Source organism: Mauremys reevesii, linkage group 14, assembly GCF_016161935.1.
Source record: "Mauremys reevesii isolate NIE-2019 linkage group 14, ASM1616193v1, whole genome shotgun sequence".
Classification (NCBI taxonomy): Eukaryota; Metazoa; Chordata; order Testudines; family Geoemydidae; genus Mauremys; species Mauremys reevesii.
In genome coordinates, this window is record NC_052636.1 from 38,085,122 (window position 1) to 38,100,807 (window position 15,686).

A 15,686-nucleotide genomic window follows, 5' to 3' on the forward strand; every position below is an offset into this window, starting at 1 on the left:
TAATTTAATGGTGTCCAGTTTGCAAATTAATTCCAATTCAGCATCTCTCGTGGGAGTCTGTTGTTGAAGGTTTTTTGTTGTAATATTGCGACTTTTAGGTCTGTAATCGAGTGACTAGGGAGATTGAAGTGTTCTCTGGCTGTGTTTGAATGTTATAATTCTTGATGTCTGATTTGTGTCCATTTATTCTTTTATGTAGAGACTCTCTGGTTTGGCCAATGTACATGGCAGAGAGGCATTGCTGGCACATATCACATTGGTAGATGTGCAGGTGAATGAGCCCCTGATGGCATGGCTGATGTGATTAGGTCCTATGATGGTGTCCCCTGAACAGATATGGGGAGAGAGTTGGCAATGGGCTTTGTTGCAAGGATAGGTTCCTGGGTTAGTGTTTTTGTTGTGTGGTTGCTGGTAAGTATTTGCTTCAGGCTGGGGAGCTGTCAGTAAGCAAGGACTGGCCTGGCTCCCAAGATCTGTGAGAGTGAGGGATTGTCCTTCAGGATGGGTTGTAGATCCTGATGATGCACTGAGAGGTTTTAGTTGGGGCTGAAGGTGACAGCTAGTGGGGTTCTGTTCCTTTCTTTGTTGGGCCTGTCCTATAGTAGGTGACTCTGCACTCTTCTGGCTCTGTCAATCTGCTTCTTCACTTCAGCAGGTGGGTACTGTAGTTGTAAGAACGCTTGATAGAGATCTTGTAGGTGTTTGTCTCTGTCTGAAGGGTTGGAGCAAATGCGGTTGTATCTTAGAGCTTGGCTGTAGACAATGGATTGTGTGATGTGGTCTGGGTGAAAGCTGGAGATGTAGGTAAGTATAGCGTTCAGTATGTTTCCAGTATAGGGTAGTGTTTATGTGACCATCGCTTATTAGCACAGTAGTGTCCAGGAAGTGGATCTCTTGTGTGGATTGGTCCAGGCAGAGGTTGTAGGTGGGATGGAAATTGTTGAAATCATGGTGGAATTCCTCAAGGGTTTTCTTTTCCATGGGACCAGATGATGAAGATGTCATCAGTGTAGCACAAGTAGAGTAGGGGCATTAGGGGACGAGAGCTGAGGAAGCGTTGTTCTAAGTCAGCCATAAAAATGTTGGCACACTGTGGGGCCATGTGAGTACCCATAGCAGTGCCGCTGACTTGAAGGTAAACATTGTCCCCAAATGTGAAATAGTTATGGGTGAGGACAAAGTCACAAAGTTCAGCTGTGACATTATCGGGATACTGTTCCTGACGGCTTGAAGTCCATCTTTGTGTGGAATGATGATGGAGCGTCTACATAGCCAGACAATCCTGCTGTCAGGGTGCCAATGCCTGAGATGATGGGGCATCCAGGATTTCCAGGTTTATGGATCTTGGGTAGCAGATAGAATAACCCTGGTTGGGGTTCTAGGCTGTCTTATTGCCAAGGGACGGAGAAACTCAGCCAGCAGCAGAGGGTGCAGAACACCATCCTAGTGTGGGGGTGACAGCGCCTCCAAGATCCTGACACCCCTATTGGTTCCACTGCTGGTTGTTTTCCTTTCTGGTGGGACTTTGGGCAAGTTGCTCCCCTCTAGGGCTCCGTCCCCAGCAGGCAAATGGGGATTTCGTACCTTCCCGCTATTGGAAAGTGCTGGGAGAATCCCCCAGCCAAAGCTGCTCTGACAGCGCTAAGCAGCATCTGACCATTCAAGGTCAGAGCGCACTGCCCAGGAGGAGGAGTGTTTGGCTCTGGGGTTTCACTTCAGCCCAGTCTAGAGAGAGGGGCCCAGCCATGGGGTTTGGCTCAAGAAGACCAAGTCTCCAATTCGTTAAGGGCGTTTTGAATTCCAGTCCTGAGCTCCAAAGTGCTTGGTGTCATTTGCACATTTTAGAAGCATGATCTCCACTCCATTTTCCAAATCATTCATGAAACTATTGAATAGTACTGGACCCCGGCCTGATCCCCTGCCGGACCCACTAGGTGCACCCTCTCCGTCGGGCAGCCAAACCTGAGAAGGGCCCTGGAGTCTGGGCTTCAACCAGCTCTGCACCCACATGACACTGATTGCATCTAGACCACATTTCCTCGTTTGCTTGTGAGAATGTCCTGCAGGACTGTGTCAAAAGCCGTAGTAACCCCAAGATAGATCCCATCTACTGTTTACCCACCTCCACTAGGCCCGGAACCCTGCCAAAGAAGGTTAAGAGGCTGGGTTTGGGATGATTTGTTCTTGACAAATCCATGCTCACTCGTCTTAAGAACCAAGGTATCCTGTAGGTGCTGACAAACTGTTTAAGAATGTATTCCAGGATCTCTCCAGCTATGGAAGTGAGGCTAGCTAGACTGCAAGTCCCAGGTGTCTCTTTGTTCCCCTTTGAAAGATAGGTCCTGTCTTGTTCATGGATGGGAAGATGTTCTTTTTCAGGGATCTCAGACGAGAACTGGGGCACAACACCTGGTTTGTTAAGGCCACAAAAATGGAGGCAGGAACCTCTTCTCTCCTGCTGGCACAGAACCCCAGGTACCTAAAGACAGGGACTCACACCCCTGAAGGGGCTTTAAGAAAGGCAATGGTTAAAAATTTTGGCCCCAACCATTTCTTGTTTCCGCAGACTAGACATTTTAGCAAACTTTAGAATTCCTTGGTGCTAAACACCGTGAAACTCTCCTTTCTGCTTCACACAGGGCTTTATCGCCCCTTATCTCACTCAGGCTCACGACTGCCCAGAGTTTGAGAACTGTCCCTGTTCCCATTGGGCAGATGGGGAGGAGCCTGAGGTATAGAGAAGGGAAGTGACCTGTCACCAGATGGATCAGACTGAACAGGTTTCAGACCTCGAGGAGGCTCTTACCTTCTAAACAGGGACGGCTGTTTTCTAGTAAAATCACTAACAGGGAAGGAGAAAACTCGAAAGAGGTTCCTCCTGGCGCTCACGTCCGTGAACCCGAATACTCTCTCAGTCCTCAGAGAGAGACCTGGAGAAGGAGACTTGCTGAAGCAAAGCCACAGGGGGCTCTGAGGTCTCCCTGGCCCCTCGCCCCTGTCCTGCCTGGCTGATGTCAGCATCTCTCTGTGAGGTCACCACCTCCCCACCACCTTGGACCAATAGTCTGAGGTCCTGCAAAAGGCCTTTGTGATGTCACTGCTGCACCCTCCCTTGCTGGGCTAATGTCCTGCCCCTGGCCAGGATCTTTGGAGTTTTGAGCTACTCCGTGGGGATCACCCCACTCATGGAGGGTTCGTTCTAGGCAGCAAGCCGGCTAGACAGGATAACATCAGACGCTGCTCCGAATGCTTTACTCAGTTTTTCAGAAATTAGTCGACTTTATGGCCAGAAGAGACCATTAGAGCATCTAATCTGACCCCTGCATATCACAGGCCTCTGTATGACACAAGAGCTACTTTTGGGGCAAACACATTCCAGAAAGGCATCTAGTCTTCATTAAATGACATCAGGAGATGGAGAATCCACCACTTTCCTTGGTAGCTTGTTCCTGTGGTGAATCATCCTCACTGTTGAATATTTGTGCCTTAGTTGTAATATGAATTTGTCTCTTTTCACCTTCCAGCCATTGGGTCTTGTTAGGCCTTTCTCTGCTCGATTCAAGAGCCCTTTAATATCCAATGTTTTCTCTCCCTGAAGGCACTTCAAGACTTCAATGAAGTCACCTTTCAATCTTCTTTTGATAAGCTAAGCAGGTTGAGCTCTTTCAATAGCTCACTAGAAGGCATTTTTCTTCAGCCCTCAGAACATTTGGTGGCTCTTTGCTGCCCCAGCTCCAATTTCACAACATCTTTTTCAAATGAGGACACCAAAACTGGAGGCAGTATTCCAGTATCAGTCTCACTGATGCCATGTCACCTCCTGTGACGTTATTGACATAATCTGTAACCGTATAGATCACCATTGCGACCGCTGTTCTATTTGTAGCCAATATTGTAGAAAGGTTGTCGCGTAAGGGGTCTATGGAGAGGTTCTGATTGGCTGATTATAATTATGCTATTTCTAGATGTGTATCATTTTTATAGTTGACGTTATGAATTCCTGCCCATTTCCCCACTGGCTGGAGCATGGCTAGAGTGTGTCTGTGGTTAATCATGTTGCTATAGATTGTTCGTTTCCTGCCTTCGCAATTCAGACAGTCCCTTTTCCCAACATATCTCCAGCACATCATTAGTTCCAATAACAGGGGCAGCTTTTCTCTGGGACACTGAGATTTTTTGGGGAGTTGGTGGCTCCTTTCTTTCCTCACCCTGGAGTAAACTCAGCTTTTTATTCCATCCTTGATGACTCATGGAATAACAGCAGTAGCATGAAGAGGAGAGTGAATATCTCACTGCCAGGGGGAAGGTGGACGCATTCCCTCTGTCTGACCATTGCCATTGCAGGAGAGAAGGTTTCAGTGGAATCGAATGCCCTGGCTCAGACGATAGACACAGGGAGGTTTTGCTGTTCATGGATCCATGCAAAGGAAATTGTGTCTCTGTGTGAAACTGGGGAGGGACATGAAATGCCCACAGGGTAGCGCAATGCCCTAAGCTAAGGCAGGAGGGTGAAGGAATCGGGCTGAGGAATGACTGATGTGGACTCACCTGGGATTGAAATGACATTTGTTTCTGTCAGGCAGTGAGAAATTGACATTAATTCAGATGTGGGGTTGAGGCTTCTTTAGCTCCTTGTAGAACTTGAGCTTGATTTCCCAGAAGGGAGAAAGGGAAAGTCTGGGGCTGCCTTGAGTCCCTGGCTGGGTCTCCTGGGCAGTGGAAAATGTCCCTTGTTTGGCCCTGCCAAGGGGATCGTGCAGAGCTGAGACGTCCCTCGGCTTGGATCAAAGGGGAGTCGGATGGAATTTATCACCCAACCCTCCCTGCTCCCCAGAGCCCCACGGGGAGAAGCTAGAGAAGGGGAGTCATTCCTCCTGCGCTCCCAGAAGAGCTGCTAGCAGGGCCGCCCAGAGGTGGGGGCAAGGGGGCAATTTGCCCCAGGCCCTGGTCTTGCAGGGGCCCCACAAGCAGGAGCGTAGCTGGGGGGAGCAGGGGGGGCTGCCGCTCCCCCACTGAGCACATTCCCCCAAAGTGGCACCTTAGTAGGAATTTGGAATAAGGTGGAAAGATCTGGATTTCTCCCCCCCTGCAGAGTGCGGCACTGCTGATTGGCCGCCGGGGCCTGATTGAGCTGCTCCCATTGGGCCTCCAGCAGCCAGACCCCCCCTTGCGCACACACACACACACACCCGCTGCCTCAGCACGCTGAGGGGGAGGGGCTGTGTGCTGGCACGTGTTTCACTTTGGCTCCAGAGGCAGCCAGCGGCTCGAGCTGCCGGGTGGTAATAGGAGTCCTGGGGGGCAGTCAGGGAGTGGGGGGAGGGTTGGATGGTTCGGGGAGGGGACTTTCTGGGGGCTGGGGCAGTCAGGGAGCAGGGGGGGGGTTAGATGGGAGGAAGTCTGGGCCTCTGTCCAACAGCAAAACACAAGCCTAGAAAAGCAGCCGTTAGCGGGAAGTGCTATCAGCTGGCCCGGCAGCCTGCCTGGCCCCCAGCCGCTTGCCTGAGCTGTATTGTTAATGCATTTTAGTTGGAAGATGCAGCCTGAGTGATTGAAAGGCCCCAAACGCGGCTGAAAGAGCTGGGACAGTTGCAAGCTTTCTCTGCTGGGCTTTTCATCGGGGTCACACAATGCAAACCTGCTTGAGGCGCCGCACAAGAGAGATTTCTTGAGGCCGTCCATGCAGCTCACAGCTTAAGCTCTTCTAAGCTTTGCCATGGCACAAAAGGATTTGGGAGCATTTATCAATTCTGTGTGGTTAATAGATTTTCATTTACTGGGCCCTGCTACCCAATGCCACAGGGCCCCACAGGGAGACTGAGTGAGTAGCCTGGCTTGTCCTCTGCAATCCCTTCCCTGCTTCTTTCCCCTGTGTTTGCAAGGGTCTCATTAACATGCTGCATCCGAACGCCCCTCCCCAGGCCTTCCCTCCAGAGACACAGTCCTGGCTTCTCCTCCTTCCTCACTTTCTCCTTCTCTCCATCTCTGTGTTTTTTCTCCATGCCCCGTCCCTGGTCTGTGCTCCCTCCCCACCCCATGCACGGTATTAAGCACGTCTCTGCCTCTCTTTTTTATGGGCCCTGTGCTGGGATGGCAGAGGCAGAGCTATTGTTGTGTTCTCTGCTGGGTCTGTCTGGATCAGACTCTAAAATCAAACGCTCCCTTTGCTAGCAGGATCCCTCCGCCTGCTCACAAGGGCTTCTGGCTACACACTAGAGCCAGGTGCTAGGGCAGAAGCAGCTGCCCATGTACCCTCAATGGCAGGAGCAGTGCGTGGTCCCTCGCCCTGCCCCCCCCACACTTTGGATTACGGGGTGTGTCTTGGTGTATATTGGGGTCCTGTCAGGGGCGGGAGTGGTTGGATAGCTGTGGGAGTCCTGGCAGTCTGTCTGGGGGCAGGGGTGTGGATAAGGGTCGGGGCAGTCAGGGGACAGGTAGGGTTCTAGGGGGCAGTCAGGGACCGGGGTCCCAGGAGGGGGCAGTCAGGGGACAAGGAGTGGAGGGGGGGGAGTTCTGAAGGGGGCAGGAAGTGGGAGGGAGCGGATGTAATTAGTAATTTGATATGTTGGGTGGTGCCTTTTTTTATGTGTTCGCTTCCCCTCATGTGAGACCCTGGCTACGCCGCTGCCCACGAGAATACAGTATTCTACAGTATTGCAACTTTTTTGTCTGGAAGGGGCCCCCAAAATTGCTTTGCCCCAGGCCCCCTGAATCCTGTGGGCCGCCCTGGAATACGGTCGCGTTTTTGCTCTGCGGGGAGGAGGGCAGTGGGGCGGTTTCCTGGAAGCAGGGGAGTTGGACTGTGGGGGGAGGGGAGCCCAGCAGTGGGGGTGGGGGGCAGTGGTCTGGGGGGAGGTCAGGGAAGGATCCCAGCGTTGTGGGAAGTGGGCAGCATGGAGAGCCCAGGCCTGGCATGGGCTCTGGGCACAGTGACTCTGTCCTTCTACACTCCCCCCCGGCAGGCTAGGCAGGACTGGGAGAATTACGTGTTTGTTGGTAAATGTCAATGTCTGTGTAAACACACGACCCCATGGCAAAATATTTCCATTGATAATCATCAAATCTGACAGACGGGCAGAGTGAGAAACATGCTGCTTGAGAACGTGTCCTGTTCCAACCGACACGGGTCCCTTCCGCCACGGCACCACCAGGTGGGTGTTACATTTCCCTCCCTATTTTCACACAGAGACACAATGTCCTTTGCATGGATCCATGAACAGCAAAACCTCCCTGTGTCTCTTGTCTGAGCCAGGGCATCCGATTCCAGTGACACCTTCTCTCCTGCAATGGTAACTGTCAAACAGAGGAGACGTGGCCACCTTCAGCCCTGGCAGTGAGATATTCACTCTCCTCTTTCTTCAGGCTGATGTTGTTATTCCATAAAACATGAACCATGGAATAAAAAGCTGAGTTTACTCCAGGGGAGGAAAGAAAGGAGCCACCATCTCCCCAAAAAATCTCAGTGCCCCAGAGAAAAGCTGCCCCTGTTATTGGAACTAATGATGTGCTGGAGATATGTTGGGAAAAGGGACTATCTGAATCACCAAGGCAGGAAATGAACAATCTACAGCAACATCATTAACCACAGACACACTCTAGCCATGCTCCAGCCAGTGGGGAAATGGGCAGGAATTCATAACGTCAACTATAAAAATGATACACATCTAGAAATAGCATAATTATAATCAGCCAATCAGAACCTCTCCATAGACCCTTTACGCGACAACCTTTCTACAATATTGGCTACAAATAGAACAGCAGTCACAATGGTGATCTTTACGGTTACAGATTATGTCAATAACGTCACAGGAGGTGACACGGCATCAGTGAGACTGATACTGAATACTGCCTCCAGTTTTGGTGTCCTCGTTTGAAAAGATGTTGTGAAATTGGAGCTGGGGCAGCAAAGAGACACCAAATGTTCTGAGGGCTGGAGAAAAATGCCTTCTAGTGAGCTATTGAACGAGCTCAACCTGTTTAGCTTATCAAAAGAAGATTGAAAGGTGACTTCATTGAAGTGTTGAAGTGCCTTCAGAGAGAGAAAAGATTGGGTATTAAAAGGCTCTTGAATCAAGCAGAGAAAGGCATAACAAGACCCAATGGCTGGAAGGTGAAAAGAGACAAATTCATATTACAACTAAGGCACAAATATTCAACAGTCAGGATGATTCACCACAGGAACAAGCTACCACGGGAAGTGATGGATTCTCCAACTCCTGATGTCATGTCATGAAGACTAGATGCCTTTCTGGAATGTATTTGCCCCCAAAATAGCTCTTGTGTCATACAGGAGGCCTGTGATATGCAGGGGGTCAGATTAGATGCTCTAATGGTCTCTTCTGGCCATAAAGTCGACTCATTTCTGACAAACTGAGTGTAGCATTGGGAGCAGCATCTGATGTTTCCCTGTCTAGCCGGCTTGCTGCCTAGAACGAACGCTCCTTGAGTGGGGTGATCCCCAGGGAGTAGCTCAAACCTCCAAAGTGCCTGGCCAGGGGCAGGACATTCGCCCAGCAAGGGAGGGGTGTGGCACTGACATCACAAAGGTCTTTTGCAGGACCTCAGCCTATTGGTCCAAGGTGGTGGGGAGGTGGTGACCTCACAGAGAGATGCTGACATCAGCCAGGCAGGACAGGGGCGAGGGGCCAGGGAAACCTCAGAGACCCTGTGGCTTTGCTCCAGCAAGTCTCCTTCTCCAGGTCTCTCTCTGAGGACTGAGGGAGTATTCGGGTTCACGGACGTGAGCGCCAGGAGGAACCTCTTTCGAGTTTTCTCCTTCCCTTTTAGTGATTTTACTAGAAAACAGCCGTCCCTGTTTAGAAGGTAAGAGCCTCCTCGAGGTGTGAAACCTGTTCAGTCTGATCCATCTGGTGACAGGTCACTTCCCTTCTCTATACCTCAGGCTCCTCCCCATCTGCCCAATGGGAACAGGGACAGTTCTCAAACTCTGCGCAGTCGTGAGCCTGAGTGTGATAAGGGCGATAAAGCCCTCTGTGAAGGAGAAAGGGGCGTTTCACGGTGTTTAACACCAAGGAATTCTAAAGTTTGCTAAAATGTCTAGTCTGGAAACAAGAAATGGTCGGGGCCAAACTTTTAACCATTGCCTTTTCTAAAGCCCATTCAGGGGTGTGAGTCCCTGTCTTTTAGGTATCTGGGGTTCTTTGCCAGCAGGAGAGAAGAGGTACCTGCCTCCATTTTTGTGGCCTTAACAAACCAGGTGTTGTGCCCCCTTTCTCATCTGAGATCCCTGAAAAAGAACATCTTCCCATCCATGAACAAGACAGGACCTATCTTTCAAAGGGGAACAAAGAGACCCCTGGGACTTACAGACTAGCTAGCCTCACTTCCATAGCTGGAGAGATACTGCAATACATTCTTAAACAGTTTGTCAGCAGCACCTACAGGAGAATTTGGTTCTTAGGACAAGTGAGCATGGATTTGTCAAGAACAAATCATCCCAAACCAATCCTCTTTCCTTCTTTGGCAGGGTTCCGGGCCTAGTGGAGGTGGGTAAACAGTAGATGGGAACTAATGATGTGCTGGAGATATGTTGGGAAAAGGGACTGTCTGAATCGCCAAGGCAGGAAACGAACAATCTACAGCAACATCATTAACCACAGACACACTCTAGCCATGCTCCAGCCAGTGGGGAAATGGGCAGGAATTCATAACATCAACTGTAAAAATGATACACATCTAGAAATAGCATAATTATAATCAGCCAATCAGGACATCTCCATAGACCCCTTACGCGACAACCTTTCTACAATATTGGCTACAAATAGAACAGCAGTCGCAACGGTGATCTATACAGTACAGATTATGTCAATAACGTCACAGGAGGTGACACGGCATCAGTGAGACTGATACTGGAATACTGCCTCCAGTTTTGGTGTCCTCATTTGAAAAAGATGTTGTGAAATTGGAGCTGGGGCAGCAAAGAGCCACCAAATGTTCTGAGGGCTGGAGAAAAATGCCTTCTAGTGAGCTATTGAAAGAGCTCAACCTGCTGAACTTTGTGACTTTGTCCTCACCCATAACTATTTCACATTTGGGGACAATGTGTACCTTCAAGTCAGCGGCACTGCTATGGGTACTCACATGACCCCACAGTATGCCAACGTTTTTATGGCTGACTTAGAACAACGCTTCCTCAGCTCTCGTCCCCTAATGCCCCTACTCTACTTGTGCTACACTGATGACATCTTCATCATCTGGTCCCATGGAAAAGAAAACCCTTGAGGAATTCCACCATGATTTCAACAATTTCCATCCCACCTACAACCTCTGCCTGGACCAATCCACACAAGAGATCCACTTCCTGGACACTACTGTGCTAATAAGCGATGGTCACATAAACACCACCCTATACCGGAAACATACTGACCGCTGTACTTACCTACATGTCTCCAGCTTTCACCCAGACCACATCACAGAATCCATTGTCTACAGCCAAGCTCTAAGATACAACCGCATTTGCTCCAACCCCTCAGACAGAGACAAACACCTACAAGATCTCTATCAAGCGTTCTTACAACTACAGTACCCACCTGCTGAAGTGAAGAAGCAGATTGACAGAGCCAGAAGAGTACCCAGAAGTCACCTACTACAGGACAGGCCCAACAAAGAAAGGAACAGAACCCCACTAGCCGTCACCTTCAGCCCCCAACTAAAACCTCTCCAGTGCATCATCAAGGATCTACAACCCATGCTGAAGGACAATCCTCACTCTCACAGATCTTGGGAGACAGGTCAGTCCTTGCTTACTGACAGCCACTCAACCTGAAGCAAATACTTATCAGCAACCACACAACAAAAACACTAACCCAGGAACCTATCCTGCAACAAAGCCCATTGCCAACTCACTCCCCATATCTGTTCAGGGACACCATCATAGGACCTAATCACATCAGCCATGCCATCAGGGCTCATTCACCTGCACATCTACCAATGTGATATGTGCCATCATGTGCCAGCAATGCCTCTCTGCCATGTACATTGGCCAAACCAGAGAGTCTCTACATAAAAGAATAAATGGACACAAATCAGACATCAAGAATTATAACATTCAAACACAGCCAGAGAACACTTCAATCTCCCTGGTCACTCGATTACAGACCTAAAAGTCGTAATATTACAACAAAAAACCTTCAACAACAGACTCCCATGAGAGATGCTGAATTGGAATTAATTTGCAAACTGGACACCATTAAATTAGGCTTGAATAAAGACTGGGAGTGGGTGGGTCATTACACAAAGTAAAACTATTTCCCCATGTTTATTTGTCCCCCTACTGTTACTCACACCTTCTTGTCAAGTGTGGGAAATGGGCCATCCTGATTGTCACTACAGGTTTTTTCTCCTGCTGATAATAGCTCACCTTAACTGCTCACTCTCATTATAGTGCGGATGGCAACACCCATTTTTTCATGTTCTCTGTGTATATATATATCTTCCTGCTGTATTTTCCACTGTATGCATCTGATTAAGTGGATTTTAGCCCACGAAAGCTTATGCTCAAATAAGTTTGTTAGTCTCTAAGGTGCCACAAGTACTCCTCATTATTTTTGCAGATAAATTCATGGAGGTGAAGTCCATTAATGGCTATTAGGCAGCCTGGGTAAGGAATGGTATCGCTAGCCTCTGTTTGTCAGAGGGTGGAGATGGATGGCAGGAGAGATCACTTGATCATTGCCTGTTAGGTTCAGTCCTCTGGGGCACCTGGCATTGGCCACTGTTGGCAGATAGGATATGGGGTTGGACGGACCTTTGGTCTGGCCATTCTTCTTTCTTATGAAGGAAGGGCAGAGCCCTGCAACAGAGTTTCTGTAGTGTAGTGGTTATCATATTTGCCTAACCCGCAAAAGGTCCCTGGTTCAAAACCAGGCAGAAACATGATGGCTTAATTTTTCCCAACTCCTAGTGGCCTGTCCCTGCTGTTGTAGGAGCAGCAGTGATTTCTATTGCTCAATAGGTCTGTTATACTTTCCCCATTCCCATTTTTGTCTCCTCTCCCTCTCTGAATGCCTGTGAAGTGGCTTTCTCCCTCCCCCTCCCTCCTGCAATGCTTGTGGGATGAAGGGGCTGGTTGAACAGCTGGAAGAGCAGAAGAGCTGCTAGATAGACAAGGTGTCTGGGACTCTCATTAGGCAGCGATCACACACCCAGAGCATGGACATTGCCCAAGGTGGAGTGTGACCCACCAGATGCAGCCAAGTCATCTCTAGTCGCAGGCCATGAGGAGCAGGTCCTTAAAAGGGGAAGGGGCCCTGTGCTCAGGAGTCACTCACAAGCTTGTTCCTCCAGTGAATGCCCTTCGCCCGGACCACCTGGCCAGTGGTTCGCTGAATTGCAGTTCATTGTGCCTCAGGAAGACTTACCTTCATCACACTGTCCATCATGGTGCTGTGGGACACTTACCTTGCAGAATCCTGTGCCTGCCTCTTGATTCCCAGGTGGCTACTTGCAGCCCAGGAGAAGAAGGATGGTTCTGGTGAAAGGACGACAAGCAAAGCACTGGGAGGAAATTTGGGTGCGGGCTCTGCGCTGGGGTGGGGTGGGGTGCAGGTGGGGTGGTGCAGCTCCCAAAGTGACCGGTACACACAACCCTCTGGCAGCAGCTCCTAGATGAGTGGGGCCAGGGATCTCCATGTGCTGCTGTCTGCAGGCGCTGCCCCAGAGCTCCCATTGGCTACAGTTCCTGGCCAATGGGAGCTGCAGAGTTGGTGCTCGGGGCAGGGGCAGCACGTGGAGACACTCCCCCCACCCCAGGGGATGCTGGGACATGCCAGCCACTTCTGGGAGCGGCACGGAGGGGCGGATGTAGAGTGGGCAGGGAGCCACCTTAGTGCTGCTGGCACATCTCTGCACACCCATTGTGGGGGGAGGGGAGCAGAGGGCCTCCATGTGCTGCCTGGGGTAGGGGCAGTGCACAGAGCTGCCTCCCCTCCCGGGTCTATTCCAGGAGTGGGTGGGTGGGGTCTTTGGCCTGCAAGGTGCAGCAGGTCAGACTAGATGATCACACTGGTCCCTTCTGACCTTAAAGGCTCTGAGTCTAAAAGGGAGAGGGAAGTAAAGGAATTAAAAACAACCAAGCATTGTAATACCAGGATGACTCCAACTGCTCATTATATAGTCCCACCCTTTCTTCCTCCACTGGGTGTTTAATGACCTGTTGGGATTTGGGACACTGATTCTCTCATTCTATTGATAAACTGATACAACATGACTGAAATTAAACCAATTCCCAGTGGAGGAATCATCATATCATTGCATTTGCTGGGACTCGAACCCAGGTCAACTGCTTGGAAGGCAGCTATGCTCACCACTATACCAATTAATGCATCTGGTGAAAATCTCTGATTTTTCACACTTGGTGATTGGTCACCTTACTTCTCAGCATGAGGCAAATGTCTCTGTGGTCTCTGCCATTCATCGTGGGGAGTTTCCACTGATAACAGTTCTTGCTGGGTTGGGGAGGGAGAGAGAAGAGGCGTTTATTCTGTTTCATTCCTCTCCATTTTCTGTTCCTCCCGTCCCTTCCAGGGTCCTCCCTTCCATTTCAGACTGTGCAGTGACATCCTCCCCGCACCCAGGACTCTCGAGCCTCTGGAGCAGTACGATCCCATGAGATCCTCAGTGACCAAGGGTCTTTTCCAACTTCCTGGAGACCCCAGCTTGAGACTAAAGGAAGCTCTGTTCCTTCCTGGGGATCCTCTCCCTTCCTGGAGATCAAGATCATGAAGCCTCTGCCTTGCCTCCTGGGTCTGAATTAATGTCCCATTTCCCACTATCTGCCTGAAAGAAACAAATGTTTCTAACCCAGGTGAGTGGAGTTAATTCAGCTGGAATCCTTCACCCACATTCCTTAGGAGATACAGACTCTCTGTGACACAGACTGACTGGGGTTCATCTCTGCATGTCCCCAATGGGGAAGGAAAGACACTGAAGGGGAAGTAAGAAGATGGACAGAAGGAGTCAAATGGGGCTAGACCAGAATAGGACATTTTCTGCCTGTTAAAATGTACTAGACTCTAATTGCTTAAAACAAAACAAAAACCCACCAGCTTCTGTTTGAACCATCAGCTTTTTACAGAGCAGCCAAAGTGGTGAAGCACAGACACACATAACCACCGACAGCCCAAGTTTGTCTAAGAAGCACCTATAGTGGCTCATGCAGGGGGAAATACAGCTGTGGGTGTGAGTTCAGGCCTCACCCAGAGCATTGGTTTTCATTAGCCACGGAGCTTCCCCCACTTGCTTTGTCTCAGTCACATGGAAAGTGCCATAGGAGGGTGATGAGAGTAAATTCTAAACTCTGAAATGCGGAGGTTGGCCCAGAGATTGGGATAAGGGGTTTGAAGAGAAAAAACTCTAAGAGTATAAAACCAGACAGTCTCCAGGGGCAGGTCCGGTACAACGCCTCAACAGGGAGCCATTCGGGGGAGGGGGGTTTCACTTCCTCTGTTCAATGTCCTGAGAGGTATTTGAAGATGAAGATAACACCATGGCTAACAGGTGACTGGCATGTCCTGGGTTAAAGAAAGGGACCTGGGTTAATAGTCTGAAGATTTGCGTTACCGTCACTGTCTGACCCCCCCGTCAGTGCAGAGCAGGTGTGTACGTTGCTGGGTGGAACGCACAGACTCCTGGAGAGCAGGGGCAGCTGTTTCCATGGCAGAGAGCCTGGCACTTAGGAGACTTTCTACACTTGCTGTTTTGAAGCAATTCAGTAAAATAACAGTGGAGCTACAACGTCTGGTCCAAAATTTCAGCCCCCCTGGTGCAAAAACGCTATTTTAGGATCTACATCGGAGGCTCCCGGCACTAGGACACCTGACCAGAGAGTTCAGTGGGGGCGTAACAGCTGCTGACTCTGAGGGTCCCGGGCTAAATCCACTTGCAGGGGGAAGTGTTTTGATTTAATTGATGGATAATGAGCACCAGCTACCAGGGGAGAAGCCCTGAGAGTCGCTGCCACTCCAGCTGCTGCTAGGGCAGGGGGGAGCCCCAGGGGGCCAGCTGCTGCTCTGGCCACCCCAGAAGTGCTGCCAGAGGCCACCAAGCTGTGGCTGCTCCTGCTGCCCTCGGGACCACTGGTCAAGTGGTCCCCAGGGCCAGCCGCACTGGCCACTGCTTGGGCGGTCCCTGGAGCCAGTTGATTGAGTGGCCCTGGAGTCAGCCACTGTGGCCACTGCAGAAGTTACGGAGGTTGCAGGAAGTCACAGAATCCGTCACTTCCACCACCTCCGTGACAGACACGGAGACAAACCCCTCCCTGCTGTGACTGCAGTTCCTGGAAGGAAAGAGAAGAACAGAAAGTGACGAGAGAAAGAAAAAGAGAGATTCCCTGTCACCTCTCTCCCTGCTGCCTCCCCCTTTGTATTCTGTAACCCTATCTCACTGGGTTCCCAGTGCTGGTGCCATGGGGGTGACACTAGAGTTCTGGGGATTTGGGAGGCTCTTCATTTCTCAACAGTTCACACAAATTTGTCTTTTGGCTGAAATTTCTCCTGTGAGGCCTCTCAGTCAGAGCTGTACCCCACCCTGTTTGCGGGGGGGGGGGGGAAGAGGGGAGATGTAAATTGCAGAGCAGGCAGAGAAGTCGCCCATAAAGGGTCATATTGATCTGGTGACTGGTTCTGACCGGGGTCCCATGTCCTCTGACACAGGCTCATGTGCAGAAC

At 50.3% G+C, this 15,686-nt stretch overlaps 1 non-coding gene across 1 annotated transcript; it reads left to right on the forward strand.

Moving 5' to 3' along the window:
- Positions 1 to 11,822: 11,822 nt before the first annotated feature.
- TRNAV-AAC lies at positions 11,823 to 11,895 on the forward strand. The gene has a single exon. It is a non-coding gene; the product is annotated as a tRNA-Val (tRNA).
- Positions 11,896 to 15,686: the final 3,791 nt, after the last annotated feature.